Genomic DNA, 22,358 nt, shown 5'->3' with positions numbered 1-22,358 from the left:
GATTGGTAGCATCATGTATGGGATGATATCTACACGTCCTGACGTGGCTTTTGCACTAAGTGTAGTGAGTAGATATCAATCGAACCCTGGTCTTCCACACTGGAAAGCTGTGAAAGACATCCTCAAGTATTTGAGAAGGACCAATAAGTTGTTCTTGGTCTATGGGGGTGGAGAACTGAAATTGGAAGGCTATACCGACTCTAGCTTCCAAAGCGATATCGATGACTCGATGTCAACCTCTGGGTTCGTATTCATGCTCAATGGTGCTGCTGTCTCTTGGAAGTGTTCCAAGCAAGACAGTAGTGCGGATTCCACCACTGAGGCCGAATACATTGCTGCATCATGTGCAGCAAAGGAGGCTGTTTGGATAAGAAATTTCGTCCAAGAGTTGGACGTCATTCCTAATAGAGTTGCTCTTGTCTCGGTGTTGTGTGACAACACGGGAGCTATAGCTCAAGCAAAGGAGCCAAGGTCTCATCAGAAATCCAAACACGTATTGAGAAAGTACCACATCCTCTGAGAAATTGTGGAAAGAGGAGATGTCTCGATTGACAAAGTCGGCTCCGCAGATAATGTTTCTGATCCACTAACTAAGCCTTTACCTGGACCATTATTCGAGAAGCATCGCGAATCGATGGGTTTGAAGCATATGGGTAGTTGGCTCTAATGCAAGTGGGAGATTGTTAGAGTAGGTGCCCGTCGAGCCAAGTGTTGGTTGAGTGTTCACAATGAAACTCTATGTATAAACAATCTTTATTTAATAATATTTGAAATTATTATTGGCACATCTTTATCTGAATACCCATGCTAGTTGCATAGATAAAGCCCTTGAATATACAAATAGTAGAAAGAATATGAGATGCTCATATGATGAGTATCATGAAACTCATATTTGGAATACTGTATATTCTAAACAGTTCCTAGTCGATTCAGCCGCCGCTAAGAAGGATATAGGCCGCTCGAGTTCGAGACTAGTATCTGCGATGGGAGTACCATGTTTCATTGGTAGGGGACATTGTGATGTCCGAGCATGCAGATAGGTACTCCTGGTAGAGTGCACTGAACAACCCTCCATAAAGGACTTTCCAAGTGGTTCTCCCTAATGGAGTGGAAACGTCCTAGTTTATGGTTGTACACCATTAGTCCTTATGACCCGGGACAACATTGAGACTCTATGTGCTAGAATTATACTTTGACTTGTTAACCGACTCTCATGGGGTCATCAGGTGGCAAGGTTGGGTGTTCTGTCGAAACATATAGGAGTCGATGCATTGTAGTCGAGGATTCACCGCTTACCTTCGGGTATGGATATCCTATGTGTTCTCATGTTTATGTAGGTTGAAATCTCTGATCAGAGTATGATGGTAATTATGAAAGGGGTTTCATAGATTACACCATCGATGCAACTACGACATGACACATAGTATCGATTCATTGACAACTCTCGATAAACCAATGGTTGTCGAATCGGTCGGGATATATGAGTTGAAGGGACCGTACTGTACGCTAACCATAATTGAATGGTTCTTCCAGGCACTATCATTTGATACCTAGGGAATCATGTAAGCGATGCTGCTAGGCGTTTAACATGATTGGTTGGGTACTATGAGATTTGAGTTCTGACATTCTTGTTATCAAGGAGTTGATAAGTAAGAATGGAGCAATTGGGGTATGCTCGTATAAGGACATATTTAGTCCGAATCACATGGAGATGTGAACCCACGGCTAGTTGTATCAATGAACCATTGAGGGCCCCACAAGTACTAGCTTTCTAGATCCCGTTGAGAAGTAAAATAGTTCAATGTGTTGAATGGCTTATAAATGAGTTTATAAGATTAAGGAAAAATAGAAGTATGACTTCTATGAGAGAAATGTAACTTTTAATTTATGGAATTGTTCCTAAATTAAAAGTTGGCCAAATAGATAATGTTGAATTAATTAAACACTAATGGGCCTAGTAGAGTCCAAATAATTAAATTAATTCAAGTGTTGAATTAATTAAATAATATTGTGCCTTGTAGAGCCTAATTAGAAATAATTATTAAACTAATGGGCTTGAGTAAAATCAAGTAAACTTTAAATGGACTCAAATATGTTTGGGACATTTAAATAAAGTCCATGGGCCTTGTAATTGTTACAAGCCCAAGTCAAATTGCATGCATGGGAGATGAAGAGTTGGGAGACATCTTTTTCAACAATCAAGGCTTGGCATGCTAAAAGTGGTTTTAGCTTTTTACACTACCAAGACTAGTCTCCCTCTCCTTCATTCTTGCATGATATGGCCGAAATTTAGGAGGAATTCACCTTGCAATTTTTCTCTCCTTTTGTTCTTCAATTGTTGAGGAATTAATATACTTCTCAAAGAAAAATCCTCATATTTTTCTAGTGCAAAATATGAGGGGATCTACCTAGTTGCTGGTGGGCTTTATTTTAGAGCAAGGAGTGCTCTTTGGAAGCTTGTAGAAGTTCTTGCCATATAAGAGCTAAGGTGTTTACACCTAGTTGGAGCCATCATCAACCTCAAGAGGTTGATAGGTATGATTTCTTTACACCCTATGAATGTCATAGTTGTGTTTTTGTATATGCTACAACACTAGTACATAGGTGGCCGAAATTTTCTTGTTAAAAATCAATATTTTTAACTTCCGTTGCGCTTTCGGTCACCTAAAATCGATCCCTTTCAGAAAAGTGGTAAAGCATGACCGGAGACCTCTCCACCCGGCAAAGTATGACCGGAGATTTATGTATGTGGGAGTGGACATTCGGTTGAAAGTCTGTGGTGATACTTGCCAACCAAGTACTATGGTTTAGTCTGATCAGGCGATTTATGTTATGGGCCACTTGCTTTGAACATATTTTTACGCAAAATTAAGTTTGATTATGTATGTTATGATGGAAGCACTTTTATGAAAATGTTTATGCAGTTATGACACGTCTATGTTTATGTATGTTCAGCTATTATTTCGTACACGTTACTTTCAAATGCATGTGATGTTAAGAATTTATATTCCCAAGAATTTTGGTAAATGACAAAAAGAAGACAACACAAAAACAGCTGCGGTTTATATATGAGATATGCATCAGTTCAACCGCCCAGCTCATCAGATGGAATATCTTTCTAACTGGCTAAAGCTCAAAGAATTCTCAACCGCTTATTTCAGACCGCTAGCAGATTCAGCTTGGACTTAAATGATCCTCAGAACCGGATCATTAAAAAGAACCATTTATTGCTCAAAGACATTCTTTGACCGGCTTAATACATTTAAAGTATTACACCGCCTTGAAGTCGACGAATACATACATCAGTTCCAAGAATGATCTGCATTTATGTCTCTATCCCAGAAAAGGTAGACCAAGTATAGAATTCAAGTTCTGATGCTAAAAGACAGTTACCATAAAAGGAACTCCTCAGGAAAAGCGCTTCAGAACTATGCTGAGCAAAAGGAACATTAAATGCTTTTATTGAAGTTCAATTAATGCTCATAAAGACGACAGCAACACATCTGTTCAGTGGATCAGGTTAACGTTGCTACATCCTTCTCGACCGTTAAGAAGATCGTGTATATTAACGGAGGAGTGTGCTAGCTAAGACCACGTCTCGATTCACATCTAAAAATCTCGTTGCTAGCTTATACAAAGATCTCAGAGCGTTATCAAAAGTCTACACACTTCAACGCTCTTTCAGCACGCTTTAAACAAGAATTACATTTGATCATCTAAGGATCAATTTTGTGCTACTCAAACCGAAACTGATTATTCATATCAGTAACCCTTTGGTTATTTGATTTAGTGTCTGGTGAACTGAGAGTTCTTAAATATCCAGTAGTGTAAAGTGATCACTAAGAGTTCCAAAACAGGCAGTGTGATAAGTCCTGATTGGAGTGGGCTGTTGCAAAAAGTTTGTAAAGCCAAAGTATTTCAGTGAAAACCTTCCTAAGAAGGAAGAAGGGGTGACGTAGGAGTATTCATTCTCCGAACATCCATAAAAATCTTAAGTCATTTTACTTATCGCAAGCATTTTCTTTGTCTCTAATTGTTGATTAAGCCTGTTAACGTGTTTAAGTTTCTATTGGAGATTGTGAACCGTCTTCCGCACTTAATAGTGATTCACATTTTCAACCGTTTGAGAAGAATTTTCAACCGCCTAACAAACGGTTGAAATAAACATTTTAAAACTAAAGAAAGTTTGAAAGAGTTCATTCACCCCCCTCTAAACTCTTTTCCGATCTCATCAAGTGGTATCAGAGCGGGGTTCTCTCAAACACTGATATCTCTTAAACACGTATGGCATCTTTCAACAAGATTTCGATGTTTTCTAAAGAAGATTATAATGAATGGAAAATTCGTATGCAGGCAAACTTAGCAGCCCAAGATGACGATATGTGGTATATTATCACTGATGGGCCGATGAGAATCTTGAAGGTAAATACAGCTGCTGCCACAACCAAAGGTGCTCCTCAGATGGTAGAAAAGCACAGATCAGAATGGATAGCTGAGGACAAAAAGAAGGCAAATCTAGACAATGTTGCAAAAGAAATCCTCTACAAAACTTTGGACAAAAATATGTATTCCAAAATCAAGACCTGCACTACTGCTAAGGAAATACGGGAAAAGCTCACTCAATTATGTGAAGGCAACTATCAGACAAAAGAAAACAAGTTAACTGCCGCCGTCCAAAAGTTCGACAACACAAAAATGAAGCCAGGAGAAACTTTAGCAGAATTTGACGAACGATTCAGCGGTATTATTATCGAACTCATTTCATTAGGAAAAAAATATTCTAACCGAGAAATTGCTTTGAAGGTTATGCGAGCTCTTCCCAGAGAATGGGACGTAAAGACTATAGCAATGCGAGAATCTAAAGATCTGAACAAACATGAACTTCATGATCACTTCGCTGACCTTAAAGCGTATGAGTTCGAGCTTGGAATACGAACTGAAGAAGATCCATCCACCTCCCAAAAAACAAAGGCCTTGGCAGCTACTATAGTGACTCTTCCGGTCGAAGAGTCCACAAGTAAGAAATTGGCCGAGCAATTAAGTAATGAAGCCATGTCTTTATTTGTTAAAAAATTCAGCAAATTCATGCGCAAGAATCAATCACAGATGAATAAACCTCACTTCAACAAGGACCATACTGATGATGGTCAAGCTTGTTTTAACTGTGGAAAGAAATGACACTTTATTGCAGAATGCAACATGCCAAGAAAAGATGAAAAGAGATCAAGTGACAAAAGACGTGTTAAAGAAAACAAGAGATTTATCAAAAAGAAGAATCAGCGAGTCTTAGTTGCAGAAGAAGATCAAGGACAAATGGGCTGAATCAGAATCAGAAAAATCCATCTCCAAAGAATCTTCAAGTGAAAGCAAAGATGAGAAAGTAGAATGTCTCATGGCCAAAGAAGATCAAGAATCTACCGATGAAATGGTATTTGACTTTAACTCTGATGAATTTACACGAGAAGATCTTGTCAGCGCACTTCACGACATGATAAATGAGTTTAAGAGGCTATCACAGCAGTTCAATGAAGCCAAAACAGAAAAACAAAACTTGGAAAACAAGTTAACTCTCTCTAGCTGTTCGCAGCAAAAAAAGGTTGACAATTTGAGAGTAAAGTTAAGTCTATTAACGGCTGAGAACGATGACCTGCGAAGATTGTTCCATGCCACGTTAAAAGAAAATAAACGGTTGATAAATACAGTCAACACTTGAAACAAGTCCTCTGTTTCTCTTAACAAGATGCATGAAATGCAGAAACCAGCCGGAGACAGAACCGGACTAGGTTATAGCATTAATGAATGCAGCACTTCTGGAGCATCAACTCAACCGCTACTAGAGAAAGACAGTTTAAAACCAATTAAATTTGTCATATCTAATATGGTATATGAACATGATAAGACTGAAGTTCAAGGCACTCAGAATGTAAATCTTGAAAATAACAGAAGGCGAGGTGGTTTAGGATATGTCGAAATTGAGAATGCTAAAACCAACCGATCATGGCTCAGACGCAGGCCAAATACAACCGTTCACAACGGTTCAGGTTGGGCCAGCAGAAAGTCAGGTTCAACCGGAAATCATTCAAAAACTAGACCTAACCATTACCACAACAGCCAACCTGTTCAAAAGAGGTACCGATCGAGTGACAATGACAGATGGTCGAAACAACATACTTGAAAAGAAAAGGCACTGCATACTCCACTTGATTATGCACACAACAGCACTTACTTTAGGACACATCATGAAAAATCCTTCAGGATAATTCAAGTGTGGATTCCTAAAGGACTAATAAACTCAGGACCCAAATAGAAAAGGGTACCAATCTCTTATTTCAATAATGAAAGGCAACAAAAAAAGGAGCTGGAAGAATCCATCTGGTTCCGGGATAGTGGCTGCTCTAGACACATGACTGGAAACAAAGATCTGTTATCAGAAATAGTCAACTACAAAGGTCCAACAATCACCTTTGGTGATAATTCTAAAGGTAGAGCTGTGGGTAAAGGTAAGATTATCCACGGCAAAGTTATCATTAAAGATGAGTTCTTGTAGAAAATCTATGTTATAACTTGATAAGCATAAGCCAACTATGTGACAAGGGTTACACCGTTGTGTTTCAAAAACTCATATGCACTGTTAAAACCACAGCTGGTAATATCATGTTGACTGGTCATAGAGAGCAAAATACATATAAAGCAAAATGGAATGATGATTATCTTAATGCACCTACCTGCTTTATTGCCTTAAATGGAAATAAAAATTGGCTTTGGCATAAAGGACTCAACCATCTCAACTTTAAATCCATTGCTACTATTAGCAGACTTAAACTTGTATCTGGTTTGCCTAACATTGACTTTGCCAAAGATAGAATTTGCAATGCTTGTCAATTAGGAAAACAAGTCCGTTCAACATTCAAAAGCAGAGGAAGAAACTCATCAGCGAGATGTCTAGAACTTCTTCATATGGATTTGTTTGGACCAATACCCGTAACGAGCTTAGGGGGAAAGAAATATACTCTCGTAGTAATCGATGATTTCTCCAGATTTACATGAGTAACATTTCTAAACTCCAAAGATCAAACAACCGATCATTTAATCAAGCTGCTAAAAAAGACTTCAAAATGAGAAAAGCGAAGCAATTGACAGAATCAGGAGTGACAGAGGAACTGAATTTTTGAACAAATACTTGTCATCATATCTTGAAAATCATGGCATAAAACATGAATTGTCAGCGGCTAGATTACCTCAACAGAACGGAGTAGCTGAAAGGAGAAACCACACATTGAAGGAAGCAGCTATAACCATGCTAGCCGAATTTAGTATTTCACAAAGATTTTGGGCAGAAGCTATTAACACAGCCTGTTACACTCAAAACCGGTCCATGATCAATAAAAATCATGAAAAGACTCCATATGAAATCTGGACCGGCAAGCAACCAGAAGTTGGATACTTTCGCATTTTTGGTTGTAAGTGTTTTATTCATATTAATGGAAAAACACATCTCACTGCATTTGATGTAAAAGCTGATAACGGTATCTTTTTAGGATATTCAGTAGTGAGCAAAGCATACAGAGTTTATAATCAAAGAAGTCTCACTGTTGAAGAATCCATACACATTGTATTTGATGAATCTTCTATATGTCATGACAATAGTAGTAACAGTATACATGATTTAATAAATAATCTTGATGCTACTAACCTTGAAGCAAGCAGTGATGATGAGGCAGATCTGAGAAAAACAAGGGGAAACATATCAAAAGAAAATCCAACCGCACAAGAACAAACTCAACAGTTGCACGAACCAAAGGACAACCAACAGACACAAAATACACAAATAGAAGAAGCACTGGAGCAAGAAGAGGAAATCATTCAACCAACAGAGCTAAATCCATATGGACCATGTCTCCAGTGGAAAAAGGATCATCCACTCGAGCTGGTTATCGGTAACCCGACTGCTCCTCTTAGAACTAGAAATCAAATGATAAATGAATTTATGCGTGCTGCGTTTGTATCTCAGATAGAACCTAAGAAAATCGATGATGCTTGACACAAATTGGATAGAGGCCATGCAAGAGGAACTTAATCAGTTTGAAAGAACTAAGGTTTGGCATCTAGTCCCTCGGCCTAATAATACTCATGTGATTGGAACAAGATGGGTGTTTAGGAATAAAATGGATGAAAATGGTTTAATTATAAGAAACAAGGCTAGACTAGTAGCTCAAGGCTATAGACAAGAGAAAATTATAGACTTTGATGAATCATTTGCCTCAGTAGACAGGTTAGAAGCCATTAGAATATTTCTGGCATTTGCAGCATTTAAGGACTTCAAAGTATATCAAATGGATGCTAAATCTGCATTTTTGAATGAGTTATTAAATGAGGTAGTTCATGTAGAACAACCACCCGGCTTTGTTAATCACACTCTCCCTGATTATGTTTACAAACTTGACAAAGCTCTATATGGACTAAAACAGGCCCCGAGAGCATGGTATGACACTTTAACCAAATTCTTGCTTGAGCATGGTTTCACAATCGGAATGGTTGATAAAACGCTGTTTAGATTCTCAAAAAATGATCATTCACTGTTTGTACAAATATATGTGGACGATATTATTTTCGGATCAACTAACCCTAAGCTATGTGAGAGATTTTCTAAGATGATGCAGGAGCAATTTGAGATGAGCATGATGAGCGAATTAAATTACTTTTTAGGACTACAAGTTAAGTAGTCCGAAAATGGTATATTTATCAATCAAGCCAAATACACTCGAGACATGCTAAAGAAATTCGGCATGGAAAATTGCTCTCAAGCTACCACCCCAATGAGTTCATCAATCAAACTGGATAAAGATGAAGGGGGAATGTGAGACTCCGAAAATAAAATAGTATTGATGGTATTTTTGTAAATAAGTTGAAAAATATTCAATTTATTTTGATGGCATTTTCGTAAATAAGTTGAAAAATAATGAATTAATTTTAAGGGTAAAATGGTAATTAGTGACATATCTTGGTCATATGAAGTCCAAATGATTTGAGATTTGGATATAACGTAGAAAACTCAAAGATATAGAAGTTTCATGTTTTGACTTTTGAAAAATTTGATCTTTTGACTCGTCCAAAGAGATATACCGGCGTTAAAATTTTAAATATTATATATTATATTATATTATTAATATAATAAATAAAATTGATTTGAGTCGGTATAATTCAAAATTCCACCAAGTCAAATGCATTTGAGCAGACGATAGAAACAAACGAGATAATAGAGAAGATTCGATTTTTGATTTTCTTTTCGGTCTTGCGACTTATCGGTTTATCCAATCGTCGAACCGGCTTCAGTTCTGGGATCGTTGACATGAGGTCTTCGATTTGAGGTATAAATTTTATATTTTTGGTGATGTTTGAAATTCGTCGATTTTTGGAATAAATCCGATAAATTGTTAAATTATACAGAAATTGAAAATTGTTGAATAGTGTATGATTTTAACAAAGAAGAGATGATTATAGTGATGTTATTTTGAATTATTCCCAATTTATTATAATTAGGGAATTTTAATCGTTGGATTCATATTGAAGAATTATTTGTCAGTTCTTATTATTCTGATTATATATGTGGAAGAATAGCCGACAAGAAACTAAGTTTTGAAGTCGGAATTGAATTATGTTATGATTTCAATTTGATATGAATTTTCAAAGTTTCAAAAGATATTTGAAACTTATATTATTGATTTTGAATGATGTTATTGATTTAAAAGGATATGTTATTGATGTAGATAGATTATTATACTGATATCTTCAAGCTACATCGATTGGAACGAAGAATTGAGGTATGTTGCGACCGAGTAACATATGACAGGTATCTGTACCATATGATATATGTTTGATTGATTTGATTGAGAATATATGTACTATATGCCTTATTTGTTGAGTTGATGTGGCATACGTGACATACACGTTGAGCTATGATCCTTGGATACCTTGATATAATTGGATTTGATTCTGGGGTTTGTGAACACGATGCTATGTTTGGCATTATGCGCCCCTTAAAGCATAGTCATTTGTGGCCGGCTATCATACGAGTATCCCTGATTGAGGCCGGTGTGCCAGCTCGAGCATTGATTTGATAGCGATTCGATTGATTCTGATATATGCTCAGTGGATGGGCATTTGACCTTGATACCTCCACGACATACATGCATTGCATACCATATATTATTGTTTAGAGATATGTGGTATATATTGTGGTTACTTCAGATTGAGCTTTGCTCACCCCAGAGGGGGCTGTTGTTGTCTTTGTATGTTGACAATGACATGTACGACAGGTTATCAGGAGACCGGAGATGGTACTTCTGGAGGGAGTCATGATTGATTTGAGGTTTAGTGTTTATCCCAGTATATATGTATATGTATATATATATACCGGGGCATGTCCCGAAGATATGAGTTGTTTGTATGTTGTTGGCTTTGATTACGTGTGTGCATGTTTTATGATAGGAGATGAAATACTATTTTTAGTATTCAAATAATGTATTTTGGGCTCATTGTAAAGAAAATTTAAACTCGTTTTCCGCTGTAAGTAATTAACCCTAATCAGATTGCATTGTAATAACGATTAGGAGTTAAGGCCCCACACAGAGTGGTGATATTTGAAACTTATATTGTTGATTTTGAATTATTTTATTGATTGAAATGATATGTTATTGATGTAGATAGATTTTATACTAATATCTTCGAGCTACATCGACGGGAACGAAGAACTGATGTATGTTGCGACCGAGTAACATACGACATGTATTTGTATCATATGATATATGTTGGATTGATTTGATGGATTTGATTGAGAATATATGTCTATATGCCTTATTTGTTGAGTTGATGTGGCATACATGACATACACGTTGAGCTATGATCCTTGGATGCCTTGATATGATTAGATTTGATTCTGGTGTTTGTGAACACGATGCTATGTTTGGCATTATGTGGCCCTTAAAGCATAGTCATTAGTGGCCCCACTGATTGATTGAGATTTGAGATTTGATGGCGCTTTGTCGACGCTATCATACGAGTATCCCTGATTGAGGCCGGTGTGCCAGCTCGAGCATTGATTTGATAGCGATTCGATTGATTCTGACATGTGCTCAGTGGATGGGCATTTGACCTGATACCTCCACGACATACATGCATTGCATACCATATATCATTGTTTAGATACTTGTGATATATATTGTGGTTGTTTCAGACTGACCTTTGCTCACCCCAGAGGGGGCTGTTGTTGTCTTTGTATGTGGACAATGACAGGTACTTCAGGATATCAGGAGACCGGGGAGGGTGCTTCTGGAGGGAGTCACAGTTTGAACTGAGGTTTTATGTTTTGCTTCCCAGTATATATATATATATATATATGTATGTATGTATCTATATACCGAGGCATGTCACGACGATATGAGTTGTTTGTATGTTGTTGGTTTTAATTAGGTGTGAGCATGTTTTATGATAAGAGATAAAATACTATTTTTAGTATTCAAACAAGATATTTTGGGCTCATTGTAAAGAAAATTTAAACTCGTTTTTCACTGTAATTAATTAACCATAATCAAATTACATTGTAAGAACGATTGGTTCTCTACTTTATTTGACTGCAAGTAGACCGGATATTATGTTTGCTGTATGTTTATTTGAACGGTTTCAAGATAAACCTATGCAATCTCATTTTATTGCTTCTAAATGCATACTTAAATATCTTAAAGGTACTACTAATGTGGGTCTTTGGTATTCCAAAGATTCAAGTCTTAATCTTGTAGGGTATTCAGACGCAGATTATGCTGGATGCAAAATCGACAGAAAAATAGGAGCGGTTAATGTCAGTTCTTAGGCGAAAGACTAATATCATGGCTTAGTAAGAAACAGACGTCAATTGCAACATCAATCGCTGAAGCAGAATACCTTGCGGCTGGAAGTTGCTGTGCTCAGATGCTATGGATACAACAACAATTAAAAGATTATGGCATCCAAGCTACTGAGTCACCCATTTTTTGCGACAATACCAGCGCAATAGCCATCACATACAACCCTGTTATACACTCTCGGACAAAACATATTGACGTTAGACACCATTTCATCCGAGAACACGTCATGAAGAAAGAAATACGGCTTGAATATGTTCATACGGATCAAAAAACGGTCGATATTTTCACAAAACCATTACCAGAGGCTAAGTTTTCACATTTATGAAATATGCTTGGATTAATCGATTTATCTTGATATAATTATTTCTTGCGTATGTTCAGTTTGTAATGAAGGAAATAAACGGAAATATAAAGAGACAGTCAGTAATACAATATAGAAAATTTTATTAGAACAAGCGGGCACGTACAACCATAATTTCATTATCAACCGCCCTCGTCCAGCTATCCAACCAGGCGGTCAGCCCACGGGTAGAGGTAAGTAAAAAATTATCTGAGAAGGCAATCCTTCTCAGAGTCCTCTGCTCTTTTAGGAGCATGAGGAGGTAGATGTCATCATCAGAAAAGACGTCTGCCTTATCAGTGACGTAAAGACGTCGCCAATATTTCTTCAGAGTTGCCACCTCCTTGGGGGTAGCAACTAGTCCTCCCTCAAGGGAGGACTGAAGCTCCTGGACCTCTGTCCAGGTTGCCAGCGTCTTCTCAAAGACGCTGTCCTCAAGAGCAGTCTTGCGGGAAGCCACCACCGATTCCATAAATGCTTTAGCCAAGTCTGGCTCACTTGAACGGCCTGTCTTCGCCATCCTGATATCTGCTTTTTATCTCTAGTACTAGTATTAGTAAAACTAACCCCTCTACCTGTATTTATAGATGAGTACCATATGAAGGGTCTCTCTCTCTCTCATGATGACAAACACTAGAGTTTGAAGAGGCTTTCTGTCAAAGCTACCGCCGGTTCATCTTCCAGGATTAGCTTTAATCCACATGCTTAGGGAGAACAATGGTTAAGTCATTAATTAAATAGACTTCTCAACCGTTTCCTCCTAATTACATTACTTATACGGTTCATTTTCCTTGGGCATGATACTTCCACGTCATTTCGTAAAAACTACTCAAACTTTTCGACTGCCTCTGATTGACGTTACGATTTTTATTTTTGAAATTTGAAATTAATGATTTTACTGCCGCCCAAAATTTTTTTAAAAAACTTTTAACACCTCCACTAACAGTCCTCCACGTGGACTGACTTGTGATTATCCTAACCGTATATACATACTCTAAATTTGAAGCTTTGATAGTGTTATCTTACTATTATACTCGATCGCGTTTAAGCTTAACTTGCAGGTGATAAATTCAAACCTTCTCGGTAAATCAAGGAAATGGCTGCCTCCATTGCTCAAAACACAGTTGCTGTTAACTTTGCGTCAATATTTGCCATGCCCAACAAGTCTATGCAAGCCATGTTTCGCACGATAGAATATTCTGTGCTTCGCTCTTTTCTGGGTTGCCGCTGCAGTTACTCCGACAAACTATTGAAGGAATTCTTTGATTCCGCGTACATGAAGAACGGAGAAATTGTATGTGCTTTTCAAAACAAAAACCTCCAGTTCACCCAAAAGATGTTTGCTGATTTATTCAGCTTACCCACGGAAGGAATTATTGATTTCTCCACACTGCCGGTCAGAAATATTGACATTTGGCGCAGTGCCTTTTCAAACTCAAATTCTCCAATTTCTCATCCAACATGTCAAAAACGCGACTTAAAGATTGAATTCAGACTGTTGGCTGATATCGTGGCAAAAGGAATACTTGCCAAGGCTGGTGCCTATGATAAAATAACCTTAGAGAAATTTCTTGTTATGGCCACCATCTCATCCAAATTGCGGATAAACTGGTCTGATATTTATTCAAGATATTGGTGGCCATGATCAATAAAGAAAACCAATCGCAAGGTTTTGCGGTTCAAATCTGCCATATGCTGATTGATGTTGGGGTTCAACCGGTTGATATGGTAGAAGTTGGAAAAACCAAGTTTTTTAACTAGGTAACGGTTGAAAAATTTTTCAAGAAGAATCGACCGGCAGATGAGGAGATAGTCTCCATCAAAACCAAAACCGGGGAAGAATTTGTGAAACAGAAGAAGACATCAAAGACTGTTTCAACACCCAAAGAAACCAAAAGGAAGCTGGTTCTAAAATCCAGTTCCGATGATGAGTCCAAGGATGACATTCCCGTCTCTCAAGTTTTTAAGAAGAAAAGAACTGCAACATCAAAAACAGCAAAGATCAGACTGGTTAAACATCTTTCTGCACCACTCATTCATGCCCCAATCCCAGCAATCTCAGCCACAAAGCTAAAAGGGATTCAAATTACTGAAACATAGATTGAGTCCTCTTATTCGGGAGTTCCTATTATTCTCTCCACAGATAAGGGCAAAGTACTGATTGAAAATCTGCCAAAAAGCAATTCAGTACATATGACCATAGTCCTCACCAGCGAACGTGTCAATGAGGCCGTACAGAAGAAGATGGAGATGTTTGATCAATGGGTTAAATATCGGACCACTGTAACTTTTGACTCATTGATTCAAACCGGCAAAATAAAAGAATCCGCTAAGCTTGAACGGTCCATTTTGGAATGGACAGAAACATTTGATATTCAAACCGCTCTACGTCGTCGAGACTTTTTGGAACTTCAGATGAAAGAAAGTACTCTCCGAGTCATCATTCAATTAAAAAAGAAAAATTTTGATCCTTTTTGTCCTACGGTCAAGGATGATTCAGCTGTTATCTCTCAACTTGAGATGGATGCATTATCGCTTGCTACGCATGTTGCTCTAATGCGACATGATCTTAATCTTCCAGCAGGTACAGAACAGGGTAAGTTCGACTCTATGATGGAAATACATGACGATCCCTGCTCTAAACAGCTTCAAGTCATCTCCACACTTAAGGATCATTCATCTACGTCACTCAGTACAAGCACTAAGCCTTCATCACCAGTACTTACCGTAACCACTCAACTGGATGATGAGGACAACACTCTGCCTCCCTTTGAAAAGATCACGCCGGAGGACATTCCAAGTGCTGAAACCGAGTCTACGCAACTGCCTCCACTTCATCTTTCAGAAGCTCAAACTCTTTCTGCAGATGAGGCAGTGCAGTTTTTATCTGATTTTGATCAAGTTGCTACATTTCAAGAAAACTTGGGTTCTCCATCAGGCCCTCCCACTAACGATGATCCAACCGCTCTTCCAGAACAGCTGTTGACCTCTCCCAATAAAATTGCAGGAAACCGAGCTGATTACTTCTTCAATACCTACACACTCTCATCTAGTTAGTCCTCCATCAACAAAACCAGAGGAACCAAATGTCACCGGCTCTAAAACCTCTGCTTCTCCTGAGGATATTGATCAAATCATTGAGAGCATTACACTTGAACTCCACAAGCCAGAATCGTCAAAATTTGCTTCCTCTCAACTAGTCTTTCTCAAGAACAGCTTACTATCTGAAGAAGGCAATCCTGAAGAACAAGATTTTCAAGAAGAGAGTTGCCAACAGCAGATTCTGACTAAACTTACCACTATGGACCAATACATTTTGGCTCTAAATCAAAACCAATTTGATCTCAAGGAGGCCCTTCGATCAATGAAGTTTGCTCTCCGAAATGATCTTTCCACCATGGAAACAAGTATCTCCCTCCAGCAAGCAAAACACAATTCTGCCCATGTTAACCTCTGCCTTGGCCTATAGGAACAAATGACTCGTCTTCAAACAAATCTAGAACAACGCATAAATGCTCAAGGTGCTCAACTTGCAGAAATTATGACTTTCCTTGTTCATGGTGATGTCAAAAAGGGGGAAAGAGAGAGACAAAGGGTAATTCAAGAAGCAGAATTATCTGTTAAGAAGGAATTGCATGAGTTGAAAGAAAAGAAAGACAATGCCAAAACAGCGGAACAGAGTAAAGGTCCAAAGAAACACTAAGTTGATTATTTTTACAACAATTGACTACTTTGAATATTGTAATTTCATTTACTTAATGAAATACAATATTTTCGCTCTTATATATTTTTTTCGAAATTATTGTGTTACATAGCCTTACACCTTGGTTTTGTCATTACCAAAAAGGGGAAAATTGTTAAGAATTTATATTCCCAAGAATTTTGGTAAATGACAAAAACAAGACAGCACAAAAACAACTGCGATTTATATATGAGATATGCATCAGTTCAACCGCCCAGCTCATCAGATGTAATATCTTTCTAACCGGCTAAAGCTCAAAGAAGTCTCAACCGCTTATTTCAGACCGCTAGCAGAATCAGCTTGGACTTAAATGATCCTCAAAACCGGATCATTAAACAGAACCATTTATTGCTCAAAGACATTCTCTGACCGGCTTAATACATTCAAAGTATTACACCGCCTTGAAGTCAACGAATACATACATCAGTTCCAATAATGATCTGCATTTATTTCTCTATCCCAGAAAAGGTAGACCAAGTATAGATTTCAAGTTCTGATGCTAAAAGACAGTTACCATAAAAGGAACTCCTCGGGAAAAGCGCTTCAGAACTATGCTGAGCCAAAAGAACATTAAAATGCTTTTATTGAAGATCAATTAATGCTCATAAAGACGACAACAACACATCTGTTCAGTGGATCATATTAACGTTGCTACATCCTTCCCGATCGTTAAGAAGATCGTGTATATTAACAAAGTAGTGTGCTAGCTAAGACCACCTCTCGATTCACAGATAAAAATCTCGTTGCTAGCTTGTACAAAGATCTCTGAGCGCTATCAAAAGTCTACACACTTCAACGCTCTTTTAGCACGCTTTAAACAAGAATTACATTTGATCATCTAAGGATCAAATTTGTGCTACTCAAACCAAAACTGATTGTTCATATCAGGAACCCTTTGGTTATTTGATTTAGTTTCTGGTGAACTGAGAGTTCTTAAATATCCAGTAGTGTAAAGTGATCACTAAGAGCTCCAAAACAGGCAGTGTGATAAGTCCTGATTGGAGTGGGCTGTTGCAAAAAGTTTGTAAAGCCAGTTTTTTTATTGGAAACCTTCCTAAGAAAGAAGAGGGGGTGACGTAGGAGTATTCATTCTCCGAACATCCATAAAAAATCTTGTGTCACTTTACTTATCGCAAGCATTTTCTTTGTCTCTAATTGTTGATTAAGCATGTTAACGTGTTTAAGTTTCTATTGGAGATTGTGAACCGTCTTCCGCACTTAATAGTGGTTCACATTTTCAACCGTTTGAGAAGAATTTTCAACCGCCTAACAAACGGTTGAAATAAACATTTTAAAACTAAAGAAAGTTTGAAAGAGTTCATTCACCCCCCCCTCTAAACTCTTTCTCGATCCCAACATGTGATTTTATTAAGTACAATTTGTTATTCATGGTTTATGCGTGTTGAGTCTTTAGGCTCATTAAACTTGATCGATGCAGATATTGATGCTTTTGAGGAGACAGAAGGTGCTGACCAGTGAGCTTGCTCAGACTGTGTGCAGTGCAAACCCGAGGACCGCTATTGTTATGAAAAGATTTTATGCACGTTAAACTTTTTACTCTAATTTTCATTTATTCAAGATTTTATTGGCAAACAAGTATTTTCAAATGCTCATTTTGGATAAAGTTTTTACAGTTGTGATTAATGATATTTTTTTATGCCATGAAAATTTTTCTACTTAGATTATTTTCAAAAATTTACTCGATCATTTTATTTAAGTTCAGAAGGCGAGAGATTACTATTTAAATAAAAAAAATTATTTTTTGTAAATTTTAAAATAATATTAATTATTTTATTAAGGGATGTGACATGATCGATTAGGGGGATCATCGTTGAGCTACAATAGCTTGGTTGAAATATTGAATACCGATGAATTAAATCGAGTTTGATTTTCAAACCAAGCGGAAGATACTCGAAATAATCTTTCGTAGACACTGATTAAACATTTTTTAAAACATTTAAAATATATGCAAGTTGAATGAGTAAAAATATTTTGGTTGAATGCAAGTTGAATGAGTAAAAATATTTTGGTTGAAGCATTTTATCAAACACTTGGTATGCAATATTTTGGTATTTGAAGAACACATGAAATGCTTCAACAATGCTTCATTAAAAATAGTGGAAATGAACAGTAATGCAATAAAGAAATAGACTCGAATTTGTTTATGGATGTTCGGAGACTTTAAATGCTCCTACATCACCACTTCTTCCCCTTGGAAAGGATTCACTAGAAGACTTTGATTTATACAACTCTTTGTACAAACCCACTCCGGAAGGGCAGCACCCAACTAGAAATCCTAGCACTCAAAATTGCAGGTAGCACCTCAAAATCAGCATATTGTTTAATGTCTAATATGCAAAGACTACAAACACAATGTTTTAAGTCTTTGTGTAAAGATTCACTCAACTAATATTTGAAGTTCAAATCTCTTGTATATGTGTGATTGATTGTGTGTGAGGAATTTATCCTTTATAGTGTACATCTCAAATGTATCCTCACACAAGGGCATGTGCTCTCAACTAGCTGATTTATTCATGCTAACTTCTCATGCTTTGAATCCCCTTCAAAAGCTCTTGTTTTATCTTCAAGATGTTGTATTTATAGGCCCCAACAATGATATATACGTTAGACACAAGAATATGACCATTTGAAAAGTTTCTGTACTGTTTCTGAAATTGCAACGGTCAAATTCGTCTTGCTGGGCTTAAACTGGTCAACTCTGGTCAACTCAACTGGTCGTTCACTGGTCGTTCAGTTCAACTGGTCAGCAGCTGGTTAAGTTCAGTTTAGTTGGTCAGCTGCTGGTTCAGTTCAGTTCAGGTCTGGTTCAGTTCAACTGGTCTAGTTCAGTTCAACTGGTTTGGTTCAGTTTCAGCTGGTCTGGTTCAGTTCAACTAGTTTGGTTCAATTCAACTATTCTTCAGTTGTTCTGGTTCAGTTTCAGTTCAGTTGGTCAACTGAAATCAGCTTTTGCAGAACCAGTAGCTTCATCGTCATTTATCAGCATCTTAAGCCTCGATTCAGACTTTGACGTCTGAATATGATTTGTAGATCATCATCTTATCTTTTTAAAGCATACTGAATCACTTGATTCTAATAGCCGAGCTGAGAGATATGACCAAAATACTGCAACTGCTCATTCCTAACTGATTGCTGTTTTCGTGCAATCAGTTCGGTAATTGAGCGATCAGTTAGATCTTGATAACATTCGAATTTGTCGAACTGACGTGAAATATGACTTGTTTCAAATTGAGTTTTCTGATCATTAAGGTTGGCGGATTGTCATTGGAATCATCCAGTTGAAAGATATAATAAAAATACCAAAGCTTGCCAGAAATTCAGTTTGTGCAGAATTCAGTTTCGGTTTGCTTCTTGTTTTAATAACTTCACACTTGAGTAAATATGTTACAAACATAATAACAAGTTTTGTTAACATCAAAATAAATATTGCGAACATGAAATGTTCCAACAGGATGTTACATGTCCACCTTGGAAAGTGTCGCCATAAATCCTCCGGACATAGGAAACTGCATACTCCGCCGCCACCTATGGGTCTTCCCCAGGCGTCTCCTGTCCTCTCCCCCACCTCGGATCCCTGAATATGTTCATGTTTGGCGCCCAAAATGTCATCCCTTTTGCCTGCCCTTCGTTGTAAATTGCTCGATCCTCTTTTCCCACCACGTGACCAATGCGGTACAAAAGACGAGAATCAAACGTGGCGGCGGAGAGGATTTGACCAGCGGGAAGCTGATGGCGGAGCTGATTCTGCCATTGAACATTATACCATACCCGTAGACGGAAACGCCTCCGACCACAACCCCTTAGCCGGAATTCCGAGCCTGAGAATGGCGGGAGCCGAGTTAACCAGCTGGGCTATCTTCTCGTCCAGAGTCAGCTGCGACACCAGGTCCCGAACTCTTTGATAGGTGGGGAGTGTCGTCTGGCAATGACTCTCTTTGTGGATTTGAGCTTCCGCACGACAATGGCGGCTGAGAGGATTTTTTGAGCGTTGCCTCGAGGCAGATGATGGTGAAGATTGTTGCTGCAACTCCATGCAAGAGTTAACTGCATTTTTTGGAAGTGGGGGAAGTATAGATTAATTGGCGGGTGAGTCATAGTATATTTATATATTTATATCATAAATAATTTAAATTGAGATATTTTTAACGATAAATTGCGGTAAAATTTCTCCGCTAATGTTTAGATTAGAATTTAGTATTTATGTAATATAATTTATGGATTGATATCTGATAACACATTAAAAATAAATTTAACTTTTCATCAAGCTAACTTTACAAATTTACTTCTTTATTACTTACATATTTATTAAATATAAATCTTCCACCCATTTACTCGAGCAATTCCAACGGCCTCTTCCCCAAGCTTGTCCATCATCTCATCCATCGTATTCTTTTTTGGCATCAAAAGATACAATTCAATGTCAAACTCAGCAGTGTAAGATGGTTGACATCCTCTTTTTTTCTTGATTTCAAAAGACACGACTCAAAAATCAAATATATTTGGACGATTTTGGATGTGAAATTGTTGAAATATGAAGTTTCTATTTTAAATTTATACTTGTAGTCTGAGTGTGTTCTTCATGGATTGTGTATTTTATATGTTTGATTATTTTGAATTTATGCTTCAAGTTTAACTATGTTTTTAAAATGACATATCTTACAAATGTTTTATAATTTTCTTTAGTTGTCATAAGCAAATCTTACTATATAACTTTTATGTTTTTTATCATTTTTTTGGCTTCTCAACTGATTCAAGTTCTTCACAATTTTTTTGGTGGCTTCTGTCATTGTGGGACTTGGGATAGTAATTCATGGAGGGATTATATGGTAGCCGCAAATGATATTTTTGTTCATGTTCTCGTCTTTTGAATTTGAGAAACTTGGTTCTTCAAGTGCCTCTACTTTTCTTGCCAAAATGCAAATCTGGCTTAGAGATCATGCTCATCTTTTAGTGTGTACATACCTCCACCAGATGTGGGAGATTGAATCTTGTTTGATGGTTCAATCGTGCCTATAGTGTCTCAATTTTGAGCATTTTCAGCAAGTAAGTCAAGATACTCAATTGTCTCAGTTGGATATTTATCTTCAAATGTTCCATTATACATAAATTCAACCATTTGTATATTTTTATGTGTCAAACTTTTATAAAACTGATAAATAACTCTCCCAGTTTCAAAATCATGATATAGACAAATATTAAATAATTATTTATATCTATATAAATAATAATAAATAGTTTCCTCTTGTTTTTTTAGTGAAAGTGATGATTTGCTTTTTGAAAAAATTTATTCTATGAGATGAAAAAACTTTTTCAAAACCTGTTGTTGCAATTCATCCCAAGTTCTAATGGATTCTGATATAAGATTTTGTAGTCAAGTTTTAGCTTTATATTTTTTTTAAAAAAAGAAAGAAAAAAACTTAAGTCGAATGATGTTAATGCTACAATTTAGATCATTATACGAGTTGAACACTTCTTCAAACTCTTGCAAATGCATATATGGATTTTCAGAATCTTACTATGAAATTTGGTAAAAGTTGAATGATGTCAGACTTACAATTAAAATGAGATGAATAAGAGGGAAAAAATAGACATGAAAGTGCACTAGTTCGTGTAAGATTCATGTGATCTCTAAGTGTTCTTCATCTATCAAGATCATGTTGAGATTAAATATCATCATTATTTTCTTGATGTTCCAATTGGTCGGTTTGTTCCTTCATGTTTTGTAATAATAGATGGTTGTTTCTAATGAGTTTACCACTAGGTGAACGTGACAAAATGCCCATGTAAATACAAAAGAAAAAACACACAGAAATAATAAAAATTCAAATAAAGAAAAATAAAAATTAAAACAAAATTAAATAGGTTTGAAATTAAAATATTGTGAGCCAAATAACTCATTTGAGCCCAACCCATTTCATTTTATTATTTAACCAAATTCTTGTAATGTATTTTGTGTACAATAACTGAAAGAAAAGTTTCTCCCTGCCTTGCACCTCGTTGCTTTTCTCTCCTCTTTCTGCAGCAGTAGCACAGCACCACCAGTTGCTGGAGAAGTGGGGCAGCAGCTAATAATCTTCTTCCTCCAGTCTATTAGCCTCTTTCCTGCCATGAATCGGAAGGTTACGAGCTTGATCGGCTTGTTTTCCATCACTTGTGCGTGTGAGCTTTGATCTAGTTTCTGGTAAGGTTTTGGCTTCGATTCTTGGTTGTTCTTGGTGGATTAGTTTATATAAGTGAAGTATTAAGCTTTTCCCTATTATCCAGCTTGTTTTCTGCCGTGAACAGTATTTCCGGCGACTTTTCCGACGAGCCACCTCTACGAGATAACAGTTGTGCATTTAAGACTTTATTCTTG

At 37.1% G+C, this 22,358-nt stretch overlaps 1 pseudogene; it reads right to left on the bottom strand.

Moving 5' to 3' along the window:
• LOC142544272 (putative beta-D-xylosidase 7) overlaps window positions 1–22,151 on the bottom strand; it is a 46,452-nt pseudogene extending 24,301 nt beyond the window's left edge.
• Between the last annotated feature and the right edge of the window lie 207 nt (window positions 22,152–22,358).

The sequence above is a fragment of the Primulina tabacum genome, chromosome 5 (assembly GCF_025594145.1).
Source record: "Primulina tabacum isolate GXHZ01 chromosome 5, ASM2559414v2, whole genome shotgun sequence".
Classification (NCBI taxonomy): Eukaryota; Viridiplantae; Streptophyta; class Magnoliopsida; order Lamiales; family Gesneriaceae; genus Primulina; species Primulina tabacum.
The sequence above is the reverse complement of the archived record's forward strand: the minus strand, read 5'-3'. Positions and strand labels throughout refer to the sequence as shown.